At 36.5% G+C, this 17,906-nt stretch overlaps 1 long non-coding RNA gene across 3 annotated transcripts in view; it reads left to right on the top strand.

The window, feature by feature from the left end:
• LOC148107370 (uncharacterized) overlaps nt 1-13,513 on the top strand; it is a 59,063-nt gene extending 45,550 nt beyond the window's left edge. For 2 of the 3 annotated variants that reach the window (XR_015722409.1, XR_015722410.1), the window contains one exon: nt 13,374-13,513. This is a non-coding gene — a long non-coding RNA (uncharacterized LOC148107370). Of the gene's footprint in view, nt 1-369; nt 486-13,373 lie in introns of all 3 variants that reach the window. The other variant, XR_015722408.1, reaches the window with a different exon arrangement.
• The last annotated feature ends 4,393 nt before the right edge of the window (nt 13,514-17,906 follow it).

Raw genomic sequence — 17,906 nt, 5'->3', positions numbered from 1 at the left:
AAGGTCTTTCACTTGGAACTGTATTGAAATGTGATCGGAAGCGTCTAGCTCATTCAGGATAATGAAAGGAGAAGAGCATTTTGCCAGTTAGCCAGGAAAGGCCCTAGTTTTGCTTTGAAATCAACCTGTTGTCTTAGTGACAGTCGGTGATGTAAACACCTATCGAGAAACTTTTGGAGAATCTTTTAAAATTTTAATGCAGGTGTTCTTAAAGACCAATTAAAAAATATTATTTATAAGTCCACTGAAAACTTTAGGATTTTCCATGGCTAAGAGTCATATCAATCATGAAAGCGTGACCTACTTCTGAAATATTTCGGAGGGGTTTTAAAACTGGTATTCAAACATTTTCTTTTTTTTTTTTTACAGGTATTAGTCGATGGGGGAAGCAGTCTGAAAAACACATTTTCTGGCTAGGAAATAAAAGTAAAGGATTCGCTTTCCAAGAGAATTTCAATTTTATAACCTCCCACATTAATGTTTCGGTGTGTGAAAACGTGTGTCCATGGGATGTGTTACGAGAAAGATTTCATTTGTTGGGTGTTAATTGTTTTTACGACCAATAGTTTTATAAACGATCCTTTGTTTGTTGAAGAATGATTAAAACCACATAGATGTGCCTTTCCCACTTTAAACTTTGGTATTAAGCCAACACATTTAAAGCCAAGGAGTTTATAGTGGTATCTTAGGTTATGCTAGGAAATGATAGCCTTTCTTTCGGTTTCAGCATTTATTTTAAGCGAGTACTTTTATCCCCATAATTACAAACTAAGAAAATGAGTGGTAGGAAGAATACATGTATGGAAGTACATCGGTAGTCCTTGTTCTCCTTCTCTACAGAGCATCTTTAAGCAAATTGAAGGGAACAAAACGTTGACTACGGGTCATTCAAAACAGACCATACATATAACTAGACAAGGTCTTTTTTAGGCCATACTTTATTACCTATGTTATTGGAAAGCTGAAAAGGGATATGTGTCCAGTTCATCTGGTCTGCAGTTAAGCTAGACCAGAGATTTCTATGAGTGTGTTTTAAAGTTCTGTGAGAAAGGAGATACCCAAAACTTGTGTGGGGATTCACCTGGTGTCTCTGGGAAGTTTTTTCTATGGCAAACACACTTTTTAGTGGGCTTCTTTTAACAGGGAGCCTTTATTACTTTCACAGTCATGCCAAGAGGATAATCTATACAATAAGATAAGAGCAGGGGTAGTTCATTTGTGGGTGTAGTAATTGTATGAGATCCTCATGGTGTGTGTGAGAGAGAAGGTCAAGCCAGCCATGCAGAGGGTTTGGGGAGGCAGCTGGGCCAAGACAACAGGGCATCCTGCAGCAGACAAGAGTCTATGGTGTTCCAACACCTGTCAGGAGCCAGTGGAGGCTGAAGACACAGGGAGTGGTGAAGAAAAACTTCGGGCGAGTTTAGTTAGGGGTGTCAGAAAGAGCCAGATCGTTCAGTAAGAATATGGATTTTGAAGGCTCGTTAGCAGGAAACTAATGTGATCTGATTTTCTGTGTTGCGATCATTCTGGCTGCCAGGTGGAGAGGGATAACTTAGGTAGCCGACCTGTTGACCTTCCAGTATGTCTCTTCCGTTGTAGGCAGGAACTCCTTTTGAATCTAACTTAAACTTTTCGTGGCGAAGTTGAAACAGCTTAGCAGAGGTGGGCACGTTGAGGGAAGGATCCTCCAATATGTTCTGCAAAAATATATGATGAATGTTTTTAAAAGTAAGAGTTGGGGTATTACAATATTGCTTGGCTTTGAGGAAAGCCACCTGCTACTTTCTGTATATAATGGTACTTTGAGGTTCTCGTGTTTAATATATTTAACATGTATATTTATCTTAAAAGTCTGAAGTTATTATTTCTAACTGCCTCTTTAACCATATAAGGAATTTAGGAACACTGAAATCCTATTACTGCACTTTTCATTATTATTCATTTTATTCATTATTATTCATTTCATTATTATTATCATTCATTATTATCTATTCTTGTGTCTTGCAGTCAGTGCTGGTTTAGTTTATACACGTGCATAACAGTTGCTTTGCTGTTTTTGGCAATTTAGACCTTTCTTGTGAATCATTACTGTTCTTGAAAGGTATCCGATAAATGTGCTCTTTCTCAGGGGTCATTATTGTTAAATACACATTCTTTTTTGGTGAAAAATGTCTTTATCTTGCCTTTGATCTTGAAAGATATTTTTGTGGATACTTTTGTTTAGATTAACAATTATTTTCTTTCATTTGAATATATATGTATTTGTCTTTATCTTGCCTTTGATCTTGAAAGATACTTTTGTGGATACTTTTGTTTAGATTAACAATTATGGTCTTTCATTTGAATATATATATATATATGTATATATATATATATATTTTTTTTTTTTTTAAATATAACGTACTACTGCTTTCTATTGAAATATCAGCAGTCAAGGGACACCTGGGTGGCTCAGTTGGTTGAGTGTCTGACTCTTGATTTCTGCCCAGATCATGATCTCAGGGTCCTGGGATGGAGCCCCACGTGGCGCTCCCCACTCAGCAGGGAGTCTGCTTCTCTCCCTTTCCCTCTGCCCCTCCCCCGGCTCTCCCTCTCTCTCTCTCTAAAAGATAAATCTTAACAAAAAGAAATATCAGCAGTCATTCTAATTGTTTTCCTCTACATGTAATATATGTTTTCTAGTTGATTGGTTTTAAGAGCTTTTCTTTGTCTTTGGGGTTCCATGGTTTTACTGTGGTGTGTATCTAACCGTGGATTTCTTTTTATCTACCCTACTTGAGCTTCCTAAACTTGAGTGTTGACACCTTTCACCTTTTTGGGAAAACTCTCGGCCATGACCTGTTGCTTTTTCTCCATTCTCTCTATTTTCTTCTTCTCAAGTGGATTGGATGTGTGTTGGACTGAGTCAGTCTAGAAAACAGTTAATACTGGATGCTTCAACAGGGAATTTCAGATGGTGCTCTGGTCTGAATGTTTGTGTACTTTCAAAATTCCTATGTTGAAATCCTGACCACCAGGGTGTTGGGAGGTAGGGTCTTTGGAGGTGATTAGGTTATGAGGAGCCTCACGAGTAAGATTAATGTCCTTATAAAAGAGACCCCAGAAATCTAGCTCAGCTTCTCCGCCACATGAGGTTATTGCGAAAACACAGCTGTCTAGAAAGTGGGTCCTCACCAGACATTGGATTTGCCAGCACATGACATTGGACGTCCCAGCTCTAGAACTGGGAGACATAAGTATTTGTTGTTTAAAAGCCACCGAGCTTATGGTGTTTTTGTTATTGCAGCCTGAACAGACTAAGACATGTGAAAAACTAGTTAGAAATGTTTTGGGACATCTGAATGCCAAACAGGGCATAGTGAGGCCGTTTATGTTTAGCAATAGCAAAAAACTCTTGTCACTGCTTGGGCTGTAGGCTTGCAATAAGGAGACAGTCTTACCAGATCCCAGAAGCTGAGGTCCCCTCGAGCTGTAGCAGGTTCTGCCTTACAGAAACAGGGACCATAGAGACATAGCCACTGATGGAGACATCATAAAACCCAGACACAGCAGAGGAGAAATATCCTGGTATCCCCTCCTCCTCCCATCCAGTCTCCTGCCTGAGACTCTCACGGACAGAATTTAGCAGAGGAGGAAGCCAAGGGAACAAGTAGGGTGGGAAATATGGTTTTGAGATATGAGCTCTCCAGACTCAGGACATGGAAGGTTATGCGTGAGTCTGAGGGCAAGTGGACCGTTCCATTCTCCTTTCCATATCTTTCAGTTAGGCTTTCCTCTTTTTCATTACTTTGTTTCCCTCTACTGCATCCCGAGTAACATTTTTATTGTGTCAAAATGCGCGTTACGTACAATTTATCCTTTTAATCATTTTTAAATGTGCAGTTTGGTGAGATTAAGTCCCTTCCTGTTGTTGAACTATTATCACCACCATCCATCTCCAGAACTTTTTTATCTTCTTAAACTGAAACTCTACCCATTGAACAACAATTTCCATTCATTCTCCTTCCCCCAAGTCTCTAGTAAGCACAACTCGACTTTGCATCTCTGAGTTTGACTGTTCTAGGTACTCTATGTAAATGGAACCGTGCAATAGTTGCCCTTTTGTGGCTGCCCTTTTTCAGTAAGTATAATGTCTCCTAGGCTAATCCATGTTGTAGCATGTGTCAGAATGTCCTTTCCCTTCTAAGACAGAATAATATTCCATTGTATGTCTATACAATGTTGTATCAGTGCATGTCATCCATTGACGGACATGTGCGTTGCTCCCACCTTTTAGCTACTGTGAATAATACGGCTACAAACACGGATATACATATATCTCTTTGAGAGCCTGCTTTCAATTCTGTTGAATATATACCCAAAAGTAGAATTGTTGTTAATTCTGTGTTTTTCTGAGGAGCCACTATCCCATTTTCTGCAGCAGCTACGCTAATTTACATTCCCGCCAGCAAGGCACAAGAGTTCCAATTTCTCCCAACCTCAACAACACTTGTTTTCTGTGTTTTTGATAATAGCCATCCTAATGGGTGTGAAGTAGTATCTCATTATGGTTTTGGTTTGCATTTTCCTAATGATTAGTGGTGATGAGCATCATTTCATTTGCTTATTGGCCATTTGTATATCTTTTTGGACAAGTATCTAGTCAAGTCCTTTGCCCATATTTTAAATGGGGTTATTTTGTTGTTGTCCTGTAGGAGTTCTTTTTACATTCCGGTTAACCCTTTATAAGATACATGACTTGCAAATATTTTCTTCTATTCTGGAGGCTGTCTTTTCAGTCCGTTGATAGTGTCCGTTGATGCACAAGAGGTTTTATGAAATCCAATTTCTCTATTTTTTTCTGTTGCCTGTGTTTTAGTGTCATATCGAAGAAGTCATTGCCAAATCCACCGTTATGAAGCTTTTCCCTATTTTTTCTTCTAAGTTCTGTAGTTTTAGCTCTTATGTTTAAGTCTTTGATACATCTGGGGTTAATTTTTTCAATCTTTCTTTTTTTAAAAAAAAAAGTTTATTTTTTTGAGAAAGAGAGAGAGATCATGGGGGGGGAAGGGCAGACGGAAAGAGAGAGAGTCTCAAGCAGACTCCCTGCTGATCTGGGAGCCTGACGCAGGGGGTTAATTTTTTGTATATGGTGTAACATAAGGATTCAACTTCATTCTTTTACACATGGTTATCGAGTTTTCTCAGCACCAGTTGTTGGAAAGATTGTTCTTTCCCTACTTAATGGTCTTGGCAGTCTTGTTGAAAATCATTGAAAATTATTTGAACATAGTATATGTGAAGTTTTATTTTGGGGCTCTCTAATTTATTCTTTTGTTCTGTATGTCTGTCTTTATGCCAGTATCACATTGTTTTGATTATTGTAACTTTGAAGTAAGTTTTGAAATCAGGAAGTGTGACCTCCAACTTTATCCTTCTTTTTAGTATTGTTTGGGTTAAGATTCTTTGAGATTCCATATGAATTTTAGGATGGATTTTTTTTCTATTTCTTTTTGGGATTTTGATAGGGAATGCATCTGTAAATTGTTTGGGGTAGTATTGACATCTTAACAATATCAAGTCTTCCAATATGTGAACACAGGATGTCTCTACATTTCTTTGTGTGTTGTTTAAGATCTTTCAGCAGTGTTTTATAGTTTTCACTGTACAAGTCTCTTGCTGCCTTGCTTAAATTTATTCCTAAGTATTTTATTCTTTTTGGTGCTATTGTAAATAGAATTGTTTTCTGAATTTCCTTCTCAGATTCATTGTTAGTGTATAGAAATGAAACTGATTTTGTACCCCGAAACCTTTCTGAATTCATTGATTAGTTCTAACAGTCTTTTTGTGGCTTCTTTAGGGTTCTTTACATACAAGATCAAGTCATCTGTGAATAGAGAAATAGAGATAATTTTAATCTTCTCTTCCAATTTGGATGTCTTTTTTTTTTTCACTTTTGATATGGGAAGGCTTTATTCTTTTTTTAGTTTAATTTTATTTACATTCAATTAATTAACATATAGGGTATTATTAGTTTCAGAGTTAGAGTTCAGTAATTCATCTGTCTTTTATAACACCCAGTGCTCATTACATCACATGCCCGTCTTAATGCCCATCACCCAGTTACCCCGTCCCCCCGCTGCTCTCCCCTGCAGCAACCTTCAGTTTGTTTCCTATAGTTAAGTGTCTCTTTTCGTTTGTCTCCCTCTCTGATTTCGTCTTGTTTTATTTTTCCCTCCCTTCCTCTATGCTCCTCTGTTTTGTTTTTTAAATTCCACATATGAGTGAAATCGTGTGATGGTTGTCTTTCTCTGATTGACTTATTTTGCTTAGCCTGATACCTTCTAGTTCCATCCACATTGTTGCAAATGGCAAGATTCCATTTTTTTGATGGCCGACTAATATTCCATTTTATATATATACTACATCTTCTTTATCCATGGATGTTTTTTCTTTTTCTTGACTGCTTGCTCTGGCGAGGACTTCTGGTACTGTATTGAATAGAAATGGCAAAAGTAGGCCTCCTTGCCTGTTCCGTTCTTGGAGGAAAGGCTTTTAGTCTTTCACCAATGAGTGTGATGTTAGTGATGGGTTTTTCATAGATGGCCTTTATTATGTCCAGGGAGTTTTCTTCTATTCTTAGTTCGATTTTTTTTTTTAAATCTTAAACGAGTGTTAAATTTTATCAAATGCATTTCTGCATCAATTTAAATGATCATTTCTTTACTCTTCATTTGTTAATGACATGTATTCATTGGTTGATTTTCACTGATTGATTTGAAGTCCAGGAATAAATCCAGTTGGTCATTGTATATGATCCTTTGAATATGCTGTTGAGACCCTTTGAATATGCTATTGAATTCAGAGTGGTGGTATTTTATTTGAAGATTTTTGTATCAGTGTTTATTGGCATATTGGTCTGCAGTTTTCTTTTCTTGTAGTGTCTTTGCCTGGCTTTCGTATCAGGGTAAAGCTGGACTCATAGAATGAGTTAGGCACTGGTCACTCCTCTTATATTTTTTGGAAGAGTTTAAGGATTCTTAGTCCTTGCTTGTTAAGAGTTTAAGGTGTTAATTTTTCTTTAAGGTGTTAATTTTTCTTTAATGTTTAGTAGAATTAACCAGTAAATCTATGTGGTCCTGGGCTTCTTTTGTTATTGAGAGGTTTTTGATTACTGATTCAATTTCCTCACTAGTTATAGGCCTATTCAGATTTTAAATTTTTTCATGATTCAGTCTTGGTAGCTTGTGTGTTTTTAGGAATTTGTCCACTTCATCTAGTTTATCCATTGTGTGGTCATGTGATTGTCCTAGTTCATTCCTTTCTATTTTTATGAAATCAGTAATGCCCCCTCTTTCATTTCTGGTTTTACTTATTTGTGTCTTCTCCATTTTTTTTTCCTAGTCTAACTAAAGGTTTGTCAATTTTGTTTATCTCTTGAAGAACAAACTCTTGGTTTTGTTGATTTTTTTCTATTGTTTTTCTCTTTTCTATTTTATTTATCGCTACTCTAATATTTATTATTTCTTTTTATTACTTTTGGGTTTAATTTGTTCCTCTTCCTCTAATTCTAGTTTTAGGTTATAATTAGGATTTTAGATTTTTCTTCTTTTTTAACATTGACTTTTATACGTATAAATTTGCCTCTTAGCACTGCTTTTGTTGTATCCCTTAAGTTTTGCTGTATTGTAGTCTCATTTGCTTCAAGAGATTTTCTAATTTTCCTTGTGATTTCTTGTAGGACTCATTAATTGTTTAATAGTGTGTTGTTAATTTCCACATATATGTGGATTTTCCATCTTCTTTTAGCTGTTGATTTCTAGTTGCATTATGTTCTGATTGAAAAAGGTATTTTGTATGTTTTCAGTCTTTTAAATTTTATTAAGACTTGTTCTGTGGCCTAACATATGGTTTATCTTGAAGAATGTTCCATTTACACTTGAGAAAAATGTGTATTCTGCTATTGTTAGATAGAGCATTCTGTATGTGTCTGTTAGATCAGATTGGTCTACAGTGTTGTTCAGGTCCTATATTTCCTTACTGATCTCTGTTTCATTGTTTATCTGTTGGGGAAGGCAGGCTATTGAAGTTTTCTGCTATTATTGTAGAGCTATTTATTTCTTCTTCAATTACATCAATGTTTATTTTATATATTTTGGAGCTTTGATGTTTTGTGCATATATATTTATAATTGTTATATCTTCTTGGTGAGTTAATCCTTTTATCATTATATAATGTCCAGCATCTTTTATTTCAACCTGAAGGACTCTCTTTAGCAGTTCTTGTAGGACAGATCTAGTGGTAATGAACTCCCTCAGCTTTTATTTATTTGGGGAAATGTTAATTTCTTTCTCGTATTCGAAGGACAGTTTTGCCGCATATAAAATTCTCAGTCGACGAGTTTTTCTTTCAGCACATTAACTATATTGTCCCACTGCCTTCTGACTTACAAGGTTTCTGCTGGGAAATCTTGTAAATGATGAGTTGCTTTTCTGTTGTTGCCTTTAAGATTCCTTCTTTGTCTTTGTCTTTTGATAGCTTCATAATAATGTGTCTCAGTGTGGGTTTCTTTGGATTTATCCTTGCAGTTTGTTGGGCCTCTTGGATTTGTAGATCCATCTACATGGATTTGTACATCCCTGTCTTTTCCTTAAATTTATGATGTTTTTAGTCATTATTTTTTCAAATAATCTCCTTGCCTCATTCTCTTTCTCCTTTTTCTTCTTCCTCTTCCTCCTTCTCCCCCTCCCCTCTCCCTCTCCTTTTCTTTCTCTGCTTATATTGGTCCCCTTGATGGTCAGAAGTCCCTTAGGCTCTGTTCATTTTTCTACATTCTTTTTTCTTTTTACTCCTCAGACTTGATAATTTCAAATGACTTGGCTTTAAGTTTGCTGGTTTCTTCTGCCTGTTCAAGTCTGTTATTAAACTCCTCTAGGGTATTTTTTTCAATTCAAGTATTTTAATTTTCATATCTGGGATTTCTGTTTGGTTCTTTTTTTTTTTTTTTTTTTTTTTAATAATTTCTATCTCTTTGTAGGTACTTTCAGGTGTTCCCTCTATCTCTAGTCCCTGAAAAACGATTGCATAAGATGACATTCTTTCTTTCTTAAATATTTGATTGAATTCATTGGTAAAATCATCTGAAATTTTTCTAGCTACTGTGTTTATTCATCTCTATCCAGTATTCAACAAATACTTATTGAGAACTTCCTCTGTGCCAGTCATGGGTTTAAAGTCTTTGAGATAGATCAGTGAACAACCTGGATAAAATTTCAGTGCTCATGGGCTTATGTTCTAGTAGTATAGAAAAACAATAAGTAAAACATAATAAACAGGAAGTGATATAGCGTGAAAGGAGGTAAAAACTGTTATGAAAATAGAGCAGGGAAAGGGGGACCAAGAGTTTGGAGGTAGGGTAGAATGGAAGAGGGCAAGGCGGCATTTTAAACAGGATGGTTAGGATAGGACTTATGGAGGAGGTGATGGCTGATGCAAGAATTAAAGGAAGTGAGGGAGTAAGCAATACGGATATCTGGAGAAAGAGCATTCCAGGCAGAGGGAAGACACAGCCCCATGGGAGATCAGTCCTGCTGTGTTTTAGAATGAGCATGAGGGCAGTTTGGTTATTTTAGTAAAGAAGAATGAAGGTGAGGTTTACAAAAGCAGTCAGAATAAGTGTTGATGAGTGATAAGATCCTGAAGTAAGATACTTTTTTCATTGTAATATGGTCTTTTTTCTGTTGTGACCAAAAACACCCTCAGTGGTTCAATATATAATAAATGAATTTAAAAAGATGATTCTTCATTTTTAAAATGTAGCTTTTAAAATGGAAGTATCTTTTTGGAATTATGGTAAATACATATGTCAAAATATAGTAAGTATATATACCAATGATTTAGCCCATATGATCATATAATTAAGCCCATCTGATTTATTTATTTAGCCCATATGATTATATAATTAAGAAGTTAGTTTTCATTTCATAAACTAGAGAATTATTTTTTTATTCTCTGAGTGCTAAAGGACTAGAAAACAATATGAACATTCATTGCCATGTAGAATGCAACCTACTATAATCATTAAATAATTAGTTGTTTATTAACTGACATTTTGTTTTATTCTTAAATAATAATCTATCAGTACTGGGAAAAGTATAGCTTAGGATTCAGAAGACTTGCTCCTATTTGAAGGTTTTGACTTCTTTAACGTTTAATTTTGAGAAAGTCATTTCAGACTTCATTTAACCTGCTTGTTGGGAGTTTTGTTTGTTTTAAATGAGATTTGACTAGGTGTTCTCTGTTTCCAAAACACCTGTGCTTTTGTTATTCTGTGATTATTGTTTTATAATTTTTTATAATATAACAATGCACTGCTTTAAATATTTATCTTACTGAGAATTGTTAAAGAGGAAATTATGTTTTGGACAAACTTCTGTTCATGTTCAATGTCCAGTTACAACACTGCTTATTTTCTGTATCTTTTCATGATCACTTCAGAATTAATTGCTTCTTCACCTGGGCTGCTATAGCACTTTAGGCTTGTTTCTATTATCTGCCACTTTTCATAATATTACTTACATATATCTATCCATGAGTTGCCTATCTTTGTATCCCCAAGACTCTAAAATACTCTGCACACATTAGGTGTTCAGTCATTCTTATGCCTGTATATTTAAATACCAATAGTTACTTCGTAATATTATTAATGTAGCAGAAATTAAAATTGTATTCACTAACATTACCACTTGAAAAGCAGTATTCCATATAATGAGTGTTTCTTGCGGTTAAAAACATTTATTGCAGGCATTTAACAAGATTTAATTTGGTCTTTTGGTCTAACTTTTACATTAGATGGTTGGCATAAATACTTATTTGCATGACTCAAGTACATAGATGTAAGAAGTAGTTATCTTGTCACTGATTGTGCAATCACTAAAGTGGATGATTATTACTGATTACCTCCTACTTATTCCATTGCATTTTGGATCAAAGGCACAAATTTCATAAAGATTAAGTGTTCTAAGACATATTCATAAGTGTGTTTTTATGTAGCGATGTAATTTTTAGCAGGCATTCATAGCCATTTATGAGATGATGTGCCCTTAAGTACAATGAATCAGAACATGATCCTTATTTTGTTTAGATTTTCAAATTTTTTTCAGCTCTCCCTAATCCTTTTTTTCTCCCTCCTTTAAAAACTTCTTTTGAAGAACCATATTGATTAATTTATTCAACAGCTGTATATTTAACATCTACTATATGCCAGGCACAGAGTTAGGCATTATTAGATTTGAATGTGAACAAGATAGCTAAGGTCTGTGTTGTCAGAATTAACAGGTAAACATTTGCCCATTTTGCCAGATTTACTAATTGCCTACCATGTGCTAGGCATTGTTCTGGGAATTGCAGATACAGTAGTAAAAATAAAGTCTATACTCTTTTTAGCTTACGTTCTAAAGGAAAAATAAAATATGTGGGGATAGGTAACTTTACGAAGGTTGGTCAAGAAAGTCCTTTCTGAGAAAGTAATGTTTGAGCCAAAATCTGAAGGCTGAGAAGGAACTGAAGAAACAGACTAATTGAGGCCAAACAGCAAAAATCGATGATGGATAATGAGAATGAACTCATGTTTGATGCATATTGGTTTGTAGTTTTCAGGATGAGAAGTTTGTAGTTTTAAGGCGTTTACTGTTGCTTTTATCTTTTCAATTAATTATTAAGTGAGGACATCAGTTGGGAAGTGTTGTGGGCGGGGATAGAGAGCAAAGAAGAACAATTGAGGACAGAAAAATGTGAGGAGAGGGATCACCGTGAAATAATGAGAAAGGAATAGACAAACCAGGGAAGCACAGTAGGACTTCTAGGCAGTGTCGAGGGTCTGCTTGTAGGTTTGTTATTCTGAATTTGAAGTGAAACCAGTCAATATGGTTGTATGGTTTTTCTCTAGCTACAGGCACAGGTGTGAAGACATGTAGGGTTTAACAGACTTGGTTTTTTTCATCCTGGGAGATTGATGGTGGAGAAAGAGGACAAGAGTATGTTGAGGGTGTTTGCTAGGAAGTCATAATAACTCAAGCTGTAGAATTTATGCTGAGGAAGAAGCAAATGGAGAAGGAATGATGACTGAACATGGTTGATGGCTATAAAGAAAGTGAGGACTCAGTGGATCAGTGGTGTGGCTGAGACTGAAAATTGTGGTTAGACCAATGAATTTCATGGGCTAACATTATTGTTGTAGTATTAATACCTATTTATTAATAGATGTGTTCTGTGTGTATGCATGCACAACTGCATGCAACTTTTTAACATTGAAGATTGTGAGGTTTTGCACAGATAATTGAGAAAAATATAAGGGCCACCCGAAGTTCTGGGAGCTCTTTCTTTTACTTTCTTTGTGTGTGTGTGGTGTGTGTGTGTGGGGGGGGGGTTTGTGGTTATATACAAATGGTTGAATGTAATAGAGGGAGAATATAGAAAGTTAAAAACACTACTGGGAAGTCAAGAAACCTGGGATCTTATTTCAGGTTACATACAACACCTCCTTTTAAAAGTCATGTGACCTCATTGGCTGTATTCTCTTAATTATTTCAACACTGTGCCAGGTGTTGGGCATATCATAAGATCCGATAAACGTGGGTAGAGTGCTATGCAAGTACCGGGGTGGGACATGCAACCCAAGTGGGATGGAGAGTGGTCACATTCAGAGGAAATGACATCTAAGCCAAGATCTGAAAGATAAGAAGGTGTTAGAATTTAATAAAGAAACCACAGGCAGAAAATAGGGGAGATTCATGTCTACTAAGATCCTTAAGCAAGAAAAAAAAGACTTTAAAGGATCCCGGTGACTGGTTTGTAGTGTCTGGAAGAAGAGTTGAGACATGAGGCTAGGACATTAAGCAAGGGCCATACTTTAAAGGACCTGGTAGTTTGTGTTAAATTTCATCATAAAAGCAATATGAGGGGACCCATCATTGGGTTTTACATAGAGGAGTGATATAAGACAGAATCACCTCAAAGTGTGGGATTTGCCTTGACTACATTGAATTTTATCGTCTTTAAGGTTAATTTAAATTATTTGATTCATTGTATTAATATCTGAGTATAAAGCAGTATATCAAAGTGATTTAAATATGTGCCTCTTATTTTAATGTGAAAAGAATGAAGAGCAATTAATATCGGACTATATTAAACATAGAAATAAAGCCCTGTTTACAAAGCATTATTAAACTCATATTAATCTGTTTGCAAAAAGAATTGAAATTAAAATTTTCTATAATTCTGAGTACATTTGGTTACTGCTATATATTTTCCATCATATCAGTGAAATGTGAGTTTATGTGTGCCATTTAATATCCCCAATCAAATGTAGCTGAAACTGTGCTTTCTCTCTGCAGTGATTTAAACTTGTGAGATGCTTCCATTAACTGGAAAAACAATCATCTGTGATAACTTTCCTGATCCTTCTGATACGTGGGAAATCACTGAAACGATTGGCAAAGGAACTTACTGGAATGTTTTTAAAGTGTTGAATAAGGGGCGCCTGGGTGGCACAGTGGTTAAAGCGTCTGCCTTCGGCTCAGGGCGTGATCCCGGCGTTCCGGGTTCGAGCCCCACGTCAGGCTCCTCCTCTATGAGCCTGCTTCTTCCTCTCCCACTCCCCCTGCTTGTGTTCCCTCTCTCACTGGCTGTCTCTATCTCTGTCAAATAAATAAATAAATAAATCTTTTAAAAAAAATAAAAATAAAAAAAAAATAAAGTGTTGAATAAGAAAAATAGCCAAAAAGCAGCAGTGAAAATTCTGGACCCGATTCATGTATGTCACGTTGTTTTTCCTTTTTTTTTCCTTTTTTTTTGTTCCTGATTAACTTCATTTTTATTTGTACTAAACAGTTAAAAAGTCTGTAGGTAACATGATTTATTGTCACAATGTCAACTACAGTAATGTAAATGTAGAAAATGTAAAAAATGTAAAAATGTAAAAAAATGTAAATGTAAATGAAATGAAATGTAAAATATAAATGTAAATGTAAAATGTAAAAAAATGTAAAATGTAAAAATGTAAAATGTAAAAAAATGAAAATGTAAAAAAAAGTGTATTTGTTAGGTTTTTCTTCTTATATACTTAATATATACAATAGAGACCAATAAATATTTAATAATTGAGCAAATATATAATACAAGTAAGTTAATAAATAAGTGCATCTCTCCAAAGCTCAATGGTTGATTTAATGTTATTTTAGATTTCAAAAAATTGTAAGAACACAGACTCAAGGGTCTAGAAATAATTCTAAAATGTCATCTTGGCCAAATCTCTTTTTCCTCCTACATTTATTTAGGCTTCAGGCAGAATGTTTCTTAAGCGAACCCAGAAATATTTTATTTTAGATGATATATCTTTCGGAGATGGGAAATTAATTTTCAGGTTTGCTGAAATGTTTCCAAAGCAGAAATGGTGTTCACTTATAATCAGGGTGAGTTTCTTTATGAAGAACGGAAATTGCATGTGCATATGGCCTCTTAAAGTGATGCCCCAGTGGGGATCCTCTTTTGCTTTTTTTTTTTTTTTTTAATTTTTTTTATTATATTATGTTAGTCACCATACAGTACATCTCTGGTTTCTCATGAAAAGTTCGATGATTCATTAGTTGCGTATAACACCCAGTGCACCATGCAATACGTGCCCTCCTTACTACCCATCACCAATCTATCCCATTCCCCCACCCCCTCCCCTCTGAAGCCCTCAGTTTGTTTCTCAGAGTCCACAGTCTCTCATGCTGCATTCCCCCTTCTGATTACCCCCCCTTTCTTTATGCCTTTCTTCCCCTACCGATCTTCCTAGTTCTTCTGTTCCATAGATGAGAGAAATCATATGATAATTGTCTTTCTCTGCTTGACTTATTTCACTTAGCATTATCTCCTCCAGTGCCGTCCATGTTGCAGCAAATGTTGAGAACCCATTCTTTCTGATAGCTGAGTAATATTCCATTGTATATATGGACCACAGCTTCTTAATCCAGTCATCTGTTGAAGGGCATCTCGGCTCCTTCCACGATTCCTTCCACGATTTAGCTATTGTGGACAATGCTGCTATGAACATTGGGGTGCATATGGCCCTTTTCTTCACTACGTCTGTATCTTTGGGGTAAATACCCAGTAGCACAATGCCTGGGTCATAGGGTAGCTCAATTTTTAACTTTTTAAGAGACCTCCACACTGTTTTCCACAGTGGCTGCACCAACTTGAATTACCACCAACAATGTAGGAGGGATCCCCTTTCTCCACATCCTCTCCAAAATTTCTTGTTTCCTTTTTTTTTTTTTCAAAGATTTTATTTATTTATTCGACAGAGATAGAGACAGCCAGCAAGGGAACACAAGCAGGGGGAGTGGGAGAGGAAGAAGCAGGCTCATAGCGGAAGAGCCTGATGTGGGGCTCGAGCCCATAACGCCAGGATCATGCCCTGAGCCGAAGGCAGACTCTTAACCACTATGCCACCCAGGCGCCCCCAAAATTTGTTGTTTCCTGCCTTGTTAATTTTTGCCATTCTAACTGGCGAGAGGTGGTATCTTAGTGTGGTTTTGATTTGAATTTCCCTGATGGCTAATGATTTTGAGCATTTTTTCATGTGTCTGTTAGCCATTTGTATGTCTTCATTGGAAAAGTGTTCATATCTTCTGCCCATTTTTTTATTTGATTATTTGTTTCTCGCATATTGAGTTTGAGAAGTTCTTTGTAGATCTTGGATAGCAGTCTTTTATCTGTAGCATCATTTGCAAATATATTCTCCCATTCTATGGGCTACCTCTTAGTTTTTTTGACTGTTTCCTTGGCTGTGCAGAAGCTTTTTATCTTGATGAAGTCCCACAAGTTCACTTTATCTTTTGTATCTCTTGCCTTCGGAGATGTGTCATGAAAAAGGTTGCATTGGCCGATGTCATAGAGGTTGCTGCCTATGTTCTCCTCTAGGATTTTGATGGATTCCTGTCTCACATCGAGGTCTTTCATCCATTTGGAGTTTATCTTTGTGTATGGTGTGAGATAGTGGTCAAGTTTCATTCTTTTGCATGGAGCTGTCCAATTTTCCCAGCACCATTTATTGAAGAGACTGTCTTTTTTCCACCGGATGTTTTTTCCTGCTTTATCAAAGATTAGTTGCCCAAAGAGCCGAGGGTCCATTTCTGGTTTCTCTGTTCTGTTGCATTGGTCTATGTGTCTGTTTTTGTGCCAGTAGCATGCTGTCTTTGTGATCACAGCTTTGTAGTACAGCTCGAAATCCGGCATTGTGATGCCCCCAGCTTTGTTTTTCCTTTTCAACAGTTCCTTGGCGATTCGGGGCCTTTTCTGGTTCCATACGAATTTAAGGACTATTTGTTCCAGCTCTTTGAAAAACGTCATTGGTATTTTGATCGGGATAGCATTGAAAGTGTAGATTGCTCTGGGTAGCATGGACATTTTAACTATGTTAATTCTTCCAATCCATGAGCATGGAATATTTTTCCATCTTTTTGTGTCTTCCTCAATGTCTTTCAAGAGTGGTTTATAGTTTCTAGAATATAAATCCTTTACGTCTCTGGTTAAGTTAATTCCAAGGTAACGTATGGTTTTTGGTGCTATTGTAAATGGGATGGATTCCCTAATTTCTCTGTCTTCAGTCTCATTGTTTGTGTATAGAAATGCAGCTGATTTCTTAGCATTGATTTTGTATCCCGCCACATTACTGAATTGCTCTATAACTTCTAATAGTTTGGGAGTGGATTCTTTTGGGTTTTCCTTATAGAGTATCATGTCATCTGCAAAGAGAGACAGTTTGACTGCTTCTTTGCTGATTTGGATACCTTTTATCCCTTTTTGTTGTCTGATTGCTGTTGCAAGGACTTCTAGTACTATGCTGAATAATAGTGGCGAGAGTGGGCATCCTTGTCATGTTCCTGATCTTAAGGGAAAGGCTTCCAGCTTTTCCCCATTGAGAATAATATTTGCCGTAGGCTTTTCAAAATGGCTTTTATGAACTTGAGAAATGTACCCTCTATCCCTACACTCTGAAGGGTTTTAATCAGGAAAGGATGCTATATTTTGTCAAATGCTTTTTCTGCATCTATTGAGAGAATCATATGAATTTTGAATTTTTGTTTCTGGATAAAATCTAAGACACTGATAGATTTGCGAATGCTGTACCACCCTTGCATCCCACTGATGAATCCCAGTTGGTCATGATGGATAATCCTTTTAATGTACAGTTGGATTCTATTAGCCAGGATCTTGTTGAGGATTTTGGCATGCATATTCATTAGGGAAATCGGTCTATAATTCTCCTTTTTGATGGGGTCTTTGCCTGGTTTGGGGATCAAGGTAATATTGGCCTCATAGAATGAGTTTGTTAGCTTTTCTTCTGTTTCTATGTTTTGAAATAGCTTTCGAAAAATAGGTATTATTTCTTCTTTGAATGTTTGGTAGAATTCCCCAGGAAAACTGTCCGGGCCTGGAGTTTTATTTTTTGGAAGGTTGTTTATCACTGACTCAATCTCTTCATAATTAGTTGGCCTGTTTAAGAAATCAATTTCCTTTGAGCTACCCTATGATCCAGCCATTGCACTACTGGGTGTTTACCCCCAAGATACAGACTTAGTGAAGAGAAGGGCCATATGCACCCCACTGTTCATAGCAGCAAAGTCCACAATAGCTAAATCGTGGAAGGAGCCGAGATGCCTTTCAACAGATGACTGGATTAAGAAGTTGTGGTCCGGGGCGCCTGGGTGGCACAGTGGTTAAGCGTCTGCCTTCGGCTCAGGGCGTGATCCCGGCGTTATGGTATCGAGCCCCATGTCAGGCTCCTCCGCTATGACCCTGCTTCTTCCTCTCCCACTCCCCCTGCTTGCGTTCCCTCTCTCACTGGCTGCCTCTATCTCTGTAAAATAAATAAATAAAAT

Source organism: Ursus americanus, chromosome 31, assembly GCF_024610735.1.
Source record: "Ursus americanus isolate L20-20 chromosome 31, mUrsAme1.1.p, whole genome shotgun sequence".
In the NCBI taxonomy this organism is placed as follows: Eukaryota; Metazoa; Chordata; class Mammalia; order Carnivora; family Ursidae; genus Ursus; species Ursus americanus.
The sequence above is the reverse complement of the archived record's forward strand: the minus strand, read 5'-3'. Positions and strand labels throughout refer to the sequence as shown.